Below are 11,341 nucleotides of genomic sequence, written 5' to 3' on the forward strand. Positions count from 1 at the left end.
AGTGTGCCAAAGGAAGCCCTGTTGCTCAGCTGATGGCACTGTTGGGAGGTGGTGGAAGTATTTCAGAGGTGGGCATCGCTGGAGGAATTCGGCAGCTGGGGCTGTGTCCTTGAAGGACATGTTAAGAGATGGGAGTCTCTCTGTTTTCATCTCTGTCATCTGCTCTTTCCCTCACTTCCTCATTCTCTCTCCCTTCCCCCCTCATCCCTCATACAGTGAGGTGAGCAGCTTACGCCATCAATTCATGTCTTAGTATTACAGATACCTTTCCTGACGATGCTTGTCTTTGGCTTTAGTTGTTAAAGAGAGATGAAATGACATTTTCTTACTGTGAGGTTTTTTCCTCCTGCTTTTGTGCCATGTAAGAAATTGGTTTTGTGGCTTTATGTTTCCCACTAATTGTTTCCAGTGTTGGGGAAAGGGATCTAAACTAGTATCTGAAAAGGGAAAGTGGCTTCTGCTTGGTCCTTTTCTTGTTGCTTCCTTTTGAGCGTTGTTCTCATGGCAACAGGAAGCAATGCATGTGTACACTTGGAGTGGTAAAGGACCCTGTGGTCTTCCCCTTTCCTTTCTTACTCAGGTCTCCATCTGACTACCACAGGGGGCACCCGTCTGTCCCCACCCCCCAGCACCGCTTCCTCTTTCCCCACAGTGTCCCCAGCCTTGCTCCTGATGGCTTTCAGAATGGGAGCCTTTCCCATCCCAATGACATTTAATGTCACTTGTCAATTCTTCTGCTGTTCTTTCCCAGCCCATTAGGACTATTCAGAAGGTTATTGCCAATACCTACGTCCCAACATTTTTTTTTCCCCGTGTCTTTGCCCGGCAGTTTCTGGGTTTCAAGTCTTTACATTAAAGTCTTGGCCACAGTTGGAATGATTTTTATATGGAGTGAGGTATAAGCTATCTACTTCACACATATGACTGCCCAGCTTTCCCAGTACTAGTTACTCAAGAGATCTTTTCCTCACCACGTGATTCTGGCGCTTTGCTGAGAATCAGGTGGCTGTAGATGCATGGATTTAGATGAGACTCCTCAGTTCTGTTCCTCATTGTCTTCATGAAGTGTTTATTGTCTTCTGAAATCTTTGTATGTAAGGACTTTCCTCAGCTCACCTGGTGACAGTTTCTTAACTTTACCTTGAGCCTGTTTGAACCATTAGTTAGCTACTCTGTGGTGTGTGTGTGTGTGTGTGTGTGTGTGTGTGTGTGTGTGTGTGTGAGAGAGAGAGAGAGAGAGAGAGAGAGAGAGAGAGAGAGAGAGAGAGAGAAATTGAGATTGAATCTACTGGACAACATATTAGGGTTTCTTCTTTGAGGTTGAAGAAGATTTTTTTTTTATTTTAAGGCTTATCCTATTAATCAGAGAAATGAAGAAAGGCTGATGGGTCTGAGATAGGCTTTTGGTGAACTTCTGACCTTTCATTTTAAAGAAAGACAAACACTATTTTGTAGTTTTTGGCCCTATATCTGCTTTTTACAAAAGGTTATATGTTATTTAATTAATACATATATCTCTCTAACATTATTTTCCTTGTTGATTATTGTTATTGGTAGCACCATCAACTTATATGTGGCTTTGTCTTGCTTGTACTTACTACTTTTATCTGAAAAATGTGCATATGTTATCTTGATCGAAGCAAATATTCACTAGTGAGATATTTAAGTGGTAATCAATTATTGAAAGTTTTACATGGATTTTGGAGTGTCTAACATCTGCCAGAATTTTATGAATCACTGAGTATGTATGGAAGCAGTTTCATAGACTTCACTCACATAGTAGAAAATGCTCATTTCATCAGGGTGTGCTGGTACATGCCTGTAATCCTAGGATTTGGGAAGCTGGGGCAAAAGGATTGAAGCAAGTTCAAGGCTAGTTGGGAAACACAGTGAGTGGGAGGCTGTCCCAAGCTACATGAGACCCTGTCTTTGCACTCTCCCCCTCAAAAGAAGAAAAGGGCGCATGTACGCGGGGTGGGGGGGGGGGATGAAGACAAAAAGTAAGGGAGGGAAGAAGGAGGGAGGGAGGGAGGGAGGGAGGGGGGAGGCAGGGAAGGAGGGAAAGGTCACTGAATGATTTTGTATCTTCTGCCATTTTTCTCTCATATGGATTTGCTTTTCAGTTCAACTTACTTAGGTCAGGATCCTAGCCCAGTTCATCTGATCTCTATTGAGTACTTACCTGTGTTTTCTTGGTTACTTATGTGAAAGAAGCATTGATGTTGTCCCCCGAGAGAAACGGGGTAACTGTGGCGTGTGTGTGCCCAATGGCCCCTTGCTGGCCTCCATCCGTGGTCATGCCCCCAGTATGCTTCCTCACTCCCCTTCTCTCCCCTCCTGGTCTTTGTCTCGGTCTCCCAGGACTTCTAGGCCATGCCGCGTGCCTGCTGCTAAGCCCTCACAGCGCTCTACAATCCCAGCCCAGTCTAGTTCACCTAAGTCTTTACTGTCTCCTCCTGTTTGGGCACACGCCATTGAAAATGGACAATTTTGAGGTTTGTCTGAGAAAGAGTGCTTTGTACCACCTTAAAGTCAGGGTTCCCCTGGAGACATTCTGTCATGATCTGGTTTTCCTGGAACTTGATCCAAGAGTATACATTTTTGGTTTGGATACAGTATCTGACTCAAAGACTGTTGCAGCCTGGTGAGGTCCATCTTGTCCCTGTTTGGCTGCGGAGGAGATGAGCTGTAGAGAGGTTCAGCAAGTGGCCAGCCCACGTAAAGCTGGGATTTAGAATGCATTGCCTGCATCCTGGACTCTGGTTTTGCATAGCCTACTGGGACAAAATACCTTTCAGGAAATAAAATGTATTTATTGTACATGCAACCTTGGTACCTGGTGTAGTCCGTAATGATCAATTTCCATGTTTTCACCACAATATTGCTGCATCAGACAGACATTCTGATGCTTGTGGCTTTGTACCCTGCCTCTTTTGTGTTGATGGAAAAGGCCCTTCAAATTCGGGTTTTCTTTTGTTAAAAAATGATAGAGATTTTACTCACTTATTTACGTTTTGTTTTGTTTTGTTTTGTCTGTCTCTTTTTGAGGCAGGGTCTTGCTCTGTAGTCTAGGCTGGAGTAGAGTTCATAATATTAGGACTCTAGTGTGCTGGGATTATAGGCATGCACCGAATAGCTGTGAATTTCACATTATAGAAGATGCTATAGCTTGGGTGTACAGTGTGCCAAAGGAAGACTGTTGCCCAGCTGATGGCACTGTTGGGAGGTGGTGGAGGTATTTCAGAGGTGGGCATTGCTGGACGAATTCGGCAGCTGGGGCTGTGTCCTTGAAGGACATGTTAGAGATGGGAGTCTCTCTGTTTTCATCTCTGTCACCTCCTCTTTCCCTCACTCCCTCTTTTCCCCTCCCTTCCTCCTTCATCTCTCATACAGTGAGGTGAACAACTTACGCCATCAACTCTTGTCTTCGTATTATAGAAACTTTCCCTGATGATATTTGTCTTTGGCTTTAGTTATTGAAAAATATTCTTTTTTTTTTTTGTGAGGGAGGGGTTGAGACAGGGTTTCTCTGTGTAACAGTCCTGGCTGTCCTGGAACTCACTCTATAGACCAGGCTGGCCTCCAACTCACTGCGATCCAGTTGCCTCTGCCTCCCAAGTGCTGGGATTAAAGATGTGGGCCACCACTGCTGGGCTTAAAATATTCATTTTTTAACCCTGAAATATGACTATGTAGGTTAACTTTTAGAAAAATAACACATGAATTTTCTGTCTTGGGAATATTTGCCTATAATCACCAAGATTTTAGAAATATTTTCACATTTTCCAATGCATTTATTAACTTTAAAAATTGAAATCTTAAGTTTGGAGAGATGACTTGGCAGTTAAGAGTACTCACTGTTCTTGCAGAGGGGACAGTGTTAAGTTCTCAGCACCCACATTAGGCAGATCACAACCACCTGTTGTTCCAGGTCCAGGGCACTGCGTCCTCTTCCATACTCCCTGGGCATCCCCATATCAGAGAGAGAGAGACAGAGAGAGAGACAGAGAGACAGAGAGAGAGAGACAGAGACAGAGACAGACAGAGACAGACAGACAGAGACAGAGACAGACAAAGAGAGACAGAGAGAGAGAGAGAGAGAGACAGACAGACAGACAGAGAGAGACAGACAGACAGACAGAGACAGAGAGAGAGACAGAGACAGAGAGATATTGAGAATGCTATCATTCTTGCTTCCTTCCCAGGTAGAGACGCCCGTATGCCATTAGCTTTTCATCAGTAGTGTGTAGATTATCATTTTCCTAACGTGTTGAAAGAGAATGATGCTCTTCATAAAAATAGTTTAGAGGAATACTGCTTTTGTATCCAAGTGAGCTATATGTTCTCATTGTCTGCTCCTTCCTCTTTCGCTGACCTCCTCCTCCCTCTCCCCTGTGTCTTATTCCTCTTATTGGAAGGGTCCCCCATATGCTTAGCATTGTACATTAAGAGCTACTAAATTGACTTCACCTCACTTTAGTAATTTAAAAATATTACTACAACAGCTTTTTTGTTTTGATTTTGAGACAGGGTTTCTCTGTATATCCCTGGCTGTTCTGTAACCCCCTCTATAGACCAGGCTGGCCTCGAACTCAGAGATCCACCTGCCTCTGCCTCCTGAGAACTGGGATTAAAGGTGTGTGCTACCACCAGCCGACTAAAATGACTTTTTAAAATAAAAATTAAAAAATATATATTTTAAAATTTCATGTGTATGAGAGTTTTTGTGAATGCATGTATGCGCACCACATGCATACAGTACCAGCGGAGGTCAGAAGAAGGTGTCAGATCCCTGAGACTAGAGTTACAGATGGTTGTGCGCCACTATGTGGGTGATGGGAATTGAACCCAGGTCCCCTGGTGGAACAGCCAGTGATCCCAACCACTGAACCATCCCTCCAGCCTCACAGTTTTATCTTTCCTATCTAAAAATTTTTTTACCTGATTTCTTTATTACCTGATTTTGGTGGGTGTGTATGTATGGCAAGCACGCTACCATTGAGCTCTGATCCCAGCCCTAATTGTTTCTTTCTTCTTTCTCTACATGGCCGACAGGAAGTTTCATGTCTAGGAAAGCCCCCCAAGCATCTGAATAGATGTTGCTGCAAATGAACTTTGAAATTGCTTCAACAAATTACATTAGATTCTTACTAGGTTGTGTGAAATCAGTTTACCTATTAACTTTAGAAAGCTTCATATTTTAGGAGATTACTTCTTCTCCAGGAACATGTTTGTTCATCTAAGTTTTATATTCTTCAGTGATATTTTCTATTTTTTAATATCATTGGCATGTAGTTTCTGTTAAATGTATCCTACATATCTTATGATATATGTTAGTCTTTTAAAGGTTTTTTTTTCTTCATTTGAGCCTTTAGCTATTTCTAGTTTTCAAAAAAGCTAATTTTTGTATAATTATCTTAAACCTTGAATTATTATGGACTGAGTAAATTCTCACTAGTTTAGTATTTTTTTTTCATTAGGATTGCATTTTCAAAGTATATAATCTTATTTGTAAAGCTACTGCCTGCATATTTATATTTGTTTTAAATAACTTCTTACATCAGACAGACCCTTTGGAACAATATTTTGGCAGTCGTCTATCAAATTTCTTACTTTAATAAAATTGGCTGTGACATTTCTCCCTGATTCCCATGTTTGCTGTTGAGTCCTACTGGATTGTCTTCATCAGGCTTAGTTATTCTCATCTTCCCTGCTTAAGTGCTTTTTACCCGACTGACTTACTGACCTGGTTTGTTGTGTTCGTGTACTTCTGGGACTTCATTAACGCTCTGTCCAGCTTTGGGAAGAATAGGCAGCTCTTCATCAAACTGGTCCTGGTAAAGGAGGGCTGGAAATTAGTTTGCACGTATGGTTTTTTCCTCAATGACCCATGACCTCTAGTGTCTCTACTGAGCAAGAGGCAGAGCTTGGCTCCTCCCTAAATTAGTTTTTTTTTTTTTTTTTTTTAATTTCTAAAGTGCCAGGTTGGCATATATTGCTAGGAACGCAAGTTATCTCCTGTTCATTGGTCTGTAAGCCATTACAACTTGCTCTAAGAAATAAATCCAAGTAACTTTATTTTTTCAAAAAAGGAACTTCCTTTGATTTAGAAAAATAAACCAGTGAATCAATTCAAATTAAGTTTGTGTCTAATTATGTGTGCAGGTTTCAAGTAGAAAAAAGTAGGACATTACTTTAGGGAATGGTTTCCTGGCTTTAAAATAGAAACTTTGGACTAAACAAGTTTTAAGAGAACCTTCCTGAGTTCTCCAAGACAGCAGGGCTCAGGGGTAAGGCCTGCCCTTGTGTCCTGGATGCATAGGGAACCCACAGCACTATGGGTAATCCTGACCGTGCCTAACTAGGGGTGGGGCCAGGTTTGCTTTCAGCTGGCGGTCCTGGAAATTCTTTGAGGGAATCATTTTGCCCTCCACCCTCTACTCTCAGGTTTTTGCCTCTGGCAGAGTTCTAACTTGAGCACGCACGAGAAAGGAAAACACACACAGCATGGCTTTGGGCAGCTGCCAGGGAAAATCGAGCCTCCCCAACAATCACTTTCTATTATCCTTTCCTGCTCATCTGATACATTATTCATCATTCCCAAGTATGTTCATTATAAATGCTGTTTAATCACATTTTAAAGGTAAACAGCATTTATCAAATTATCATCCAGCATCATCCTCCAAGCCAGCCCCACTCTTCACCGCAAGCCTGTGCCCTGAGGGAGAACATGTGTGTTTATTTTTCAGTCCCATCGTCTGTCCAGAGGTTGAGAACTGCACACGTGTCCCGTTGAGTTATTTCCATGTTTCAGCCCATCCCCTCCATATTAAAATAATCATCTTGGTTTGTTAGTGTTGATCCTACCTCAAGACAGTTTAAATATGCATACTACTTTAGTTTTCTCTTCTGGACCACCCTGAATATCTGTTGTGCTATTCAGACATTTTTGCTGTTGTTGTTAGTTTTGAATATGTCAGTATCTCTTCATTTTGTGTAGTATATGCTGGCAATATTTATTTTGTGAGGAATATCAAAATTGTTAAATGCTTTTATTTTAATAGTCCACTTTTAACATTGAGGATAGTGGGTAGAGCAGAGTTAATTCACAGACTCAATATGTAAATGTGTGGCTTCGTGCATATCTTGGCATGTGTTTATTTGTATGTAGTTAAGGGTGTGAAAAACCAAGCAGAGATATTTCAGGTGGCATATCTCCATGCATGCCTTTAATTCCAGTGTTCCTGAGGCAGAGGTAAGCAGATCTCCATGAGTTCTAGGCTAGCCAAGGATATCCAATGAGACCTTGTCTCAAAACCAAAAACAAAACATGGAGGTGTAAAAAAGAGAAAAAGTTCCCAGCACGCCTTGGAAATCGTGTTAGGACACTCAGGCTATTAGTATTTTTCTTTATTCCATAAAAATACATTTCTACAGCCATACTGGTGCATTAGTGCATCAGAATTCTGTCTTCCTCTTGTCTAACTATAGCAAAAGTTTGGGAGTCTCGTGGATTCTCATGTCATTCTTGGGCTTGGGGCCACACTAATCTCTGTGTGTTTCCAGCTTTAGTATTCATGCTGCTGAAGTGAGCAGTGTGTGGTTCCTAAAATGTGGGTTCATTTGGAAACCTGTGCGTTTTCCCCACCTTTGCTTTACTGTTAGCATATTACTTGTTTCCAATCCTTGCATCCCCCATTCGAAGCCATATTGACTAGGAGGAGCATGTTACAGATGCTCTTTAATGCTGGAGAAGGTGACAAGTGCCCAGGCTGATTCACACAAGGATTAAAGATAAAGATGTGGTGCCTGCCCATCTTCTCTTCCTGTGCATCCTACACCACACAGGCACCTTGCTTGTCACTTTCTGTAGTTAGATTCCGGCATTTAGAGTCAGGTGGACATGGAGACGAATCCTTAACATGTTGCCTGTCAGTATTAGATCTATGATAGACTCTACAAACTTTTGGGTCCTCCTTTTTCTCCACTGTGAAACAAAAGAAATCAAGCTTGTGATAGAGAACGTTCGAGAAAGTGTCACCCTGAAGTGCTACACAAGGCTCAGTAGCTGGTCACATTATTCATTTCATCTAGGCATATAAGTGATGATGAAAGCTTCTCCAGTTGTTCAGACCTTTTTGTTTCTGATAAAAAAAATAATCCTTATTTCTAGCTGGAGTGAGTCCTGACTCCACCTGAATCCACTCTAAGAGAGGCTGTAACTTCTCTGGTTCTCTTCCAGAATCAGGAATCATGGCTTTTGTGATACCCCACCTCCTCTGACTGTGAACGGCTCATATGCTCTCCCTTTATGACGCCTTGCCTAGAGAGTATAATCATTGCCGGCTTCTTTTATGGATGCTTAAGCCCCACCAAGGCAGGGTATGTTTGCATGAGAGCACACATCCACCTACACCCATCTGTACTCTCTTTCACAGAAAAATTCAACACTGAACAAACAAGATAACCAGAAGTTTGCTATGTGAGCTGAAAAGATGTGTGTGTTTCAGCATCCATGAAATGTTGTCTTCTGATCTTTTAAAAAAAAATTTTTTTTTTTCAAAACCACATTCGGGGAAGAGAGGGGAAGATCTGAGCTTTTCATTTGTGGGGATTCCGAGTTGTTTGTTCCCACCTAGTCTTCTATGCTTCTCTACCACACGCTCTTCAACCCCTGGACGTCAGAGGTAGAAAGCGTGCTGCCATCTGCCTTGCACTTGCTGGCCATATATGCAGTGTTTTATGTGACTTTCAAAAAAATTCTGAGCAGCAAATATTACTATAAAGTAGAGTCAATAGCATGTAGACCACAAAACTTAGAAACCCCAAAGTGTGTGTGTGTGTGCACTTTCAAAATATTTTAATGACCCCCCCAATCGCCTTTAAAATATTCTTTTTTTTTTTTAAATGAAAGAAGAGGGGTCCAATCTGTCATTTTGGAAAGAATATATAGAGTCTTTTGGGGTATTCTGAGAGGAGAGGGGGCCCCAGGAGCCTTACTGTTCTTCCTCTGCGAACCCTGCCCAACCTATTGGGCCTGGGAGGCTCTGAGTAATTCAGTTTGAAACTACTGCTCTCGTCCAGTCTGTCAACTGTCACAATCCCAAGCGTTGGACCCAGCGTGCCTAAACACAGATTACTGTTCTCCTTGGGGGCTAGAGTTTTGGATTAACCTTGTAAATTTCTGCCAGAAAAAATAGTATTGGAAGGGAACATTGAGATGTTTTACCCAAGAGAAGGAAAGCAGTGGGTCAGCCCCATTCCAGTCTCAAGTGAGTGTCTGTATAAAAAGAAACTAGCAGCATGTGGCCCTTGTATCTGTGGTCACGGGATGCAAGGGGGTAACTTATGAATGAACTGTGATGGTGGGGTGTCAATGCCAGGAAACTATATTCCCAACGCCATCCCTCTGGCTTTACCTAATTTCCTTAGAGAAAGTTAAATCCATTTATCCACGAAGTCTGTTTTAATCTTTGTACATTTATAATATTCTGATTGTGTATGTCATGCAGTAAACCCCCAAATTCTCAGAAAGCATCTATTTATAGATAATGGGTAACATGTTTGACAATGGGTCAGAGGGTCCTAAACTGCATCTGTTTGAAAAGTGAATGGTCATTCTGTTTCCATGTAGGATCTTCTAAGGTTGAGTAAATAAGTTCAGCTTAATCCTACTCAGAAAGGTCTTGATGTTACATAATCACCGATGATATTGGAACTTTGCTATAATGTAGACAATGGTACTGATCCACTCTGGATTTATGTTATTTGCCAAATTTGGGTTCAACTACTGTTTTCTTCTTGTACCTCTTCTGATATGGTAGTAAGACACTGAGAACTCTCAGAGCTGATCTCGGCCTCTGAAATATAATAAAAGTAGCCGACAGAAAGAATCAAACCTGTGAATTTGTCTCCCTTCACACGTGGCCTATTCATTTGAGAAGACACCACTCCCTCCATCCCCCTACCTCCCTCCACTTCTCTTTACCAATGGGTAGCTCTGTTGCTTGTCATTTTGTGCCCCACTGAACTGTCACCAGTCACTATTATTCTTTTAATCTCACAGGGTAGTCTTACAAATCAGTTGCTTGGTAGACTTTCTTGTTGCAATTACTTAATGGCCATACCAGGTCTCTGGCAAGTTTGTCAATATCATCAGTCTGAGGACTAAAGGCATAGCAACGGCATGGTCACATGCCAGAGGCTGCCTGGACTCATCACGGATCCAGAGCTTACCAATAAGCGTTGTCTGTCTTCTACCCTGGAGCCTGCGTCTAACCTCACTGCTGTTAGGCTTGAATCTGGAACATCTCCCACAGACCATGTTTTGAATGCTGATTCCCTTGAGGGTGCCGTTTTGAGAGGCTGTGGAATCTTTTTGACGGACCTAGCTGGTAGTAGGTCACTAGGCATAGGACTCTGGTGGTCATAGCTCGGTCACTGGTTCTGGACTCCTATGCATAGCTGCGAGTAGCCGACACCCCCCACCCCCCACTGCTGTCAACTGGGCCGTCTGTCCTTCCTTCCCCACTGGAAGACTCTGGAAACTCGGAACCAAAATGAACCTTCTTTCTCTGAAGTGTTGTGGTCGTCATGATGCCAAAAGAGCTCATGTGGCTGCTGTGACTTTATGTATTGACTTTGGTAAACACGTGTTTTCTTTCTTTTTTGTTTTAAAAAAAAGATTTATTTATTTACTATGTATACAGTGTTTGCTTGCACACCGAGAGAGGGCGCCAGATCTCATTATAGATGGTTGTGAGCCACCATGTGGTTGCTGGGAATTGAACTCAGGACCTCTGGAAGAGCAGCTTGTGCTCTTAACTGCTGAGCCATCTCTCCAGCCCCTAAATACATGTTTTCTAATCTGAATTTTGTAGGCAATTTATGGGATTTCATGGGCTTATAGCTGCATACACACATTTACATCTGGATGAAGAGACAAACAAAATATCCATCTACATACGCATATCTATGGAGAGTAAGGCAGAGCAACTAACAAATAACTCAAGTAAGAAACCTGGATTTGCTATTACCTGCTGCTGTTTGTATTGTGTGGGGTGCAAAGTCATGCCAAAGCCTCAGATTTCCCCCATCTATGTTTTGTCTTTCACCTGTACCTGGTTCTCCTTATGACAGGAGATACTGAACCTCGGAGGGAGACTTGGGTATCCCAATGTTTTTCTAAGAAAGTCTTAACTTGGTCTAAATAATAGGTGTTTAAGTTGACAGTATTTTACTTTTCATGTCTTTCTATGGAGCAGAAGAGTCACAAAGGTATTTGTTTTTAACTTGTAGAAGACAGTCACAAACTCAAGCAAAGAACCCATAGACTCTGGAG

Source organism: Onychomys torridus, chromosome 11 (assembly GCF_903995425.1).
Source record: "Onychomys torridus chromosome 11, mOncTor1.1, whole genome shotgun sequence".
In the NCBI taxonomy this organism is placed as follows: Eukaryota; Metazoa; Chordata; class Mammalia; order Rodentia; family Cricetidae; genus Onychomys; species Onychomys torridus.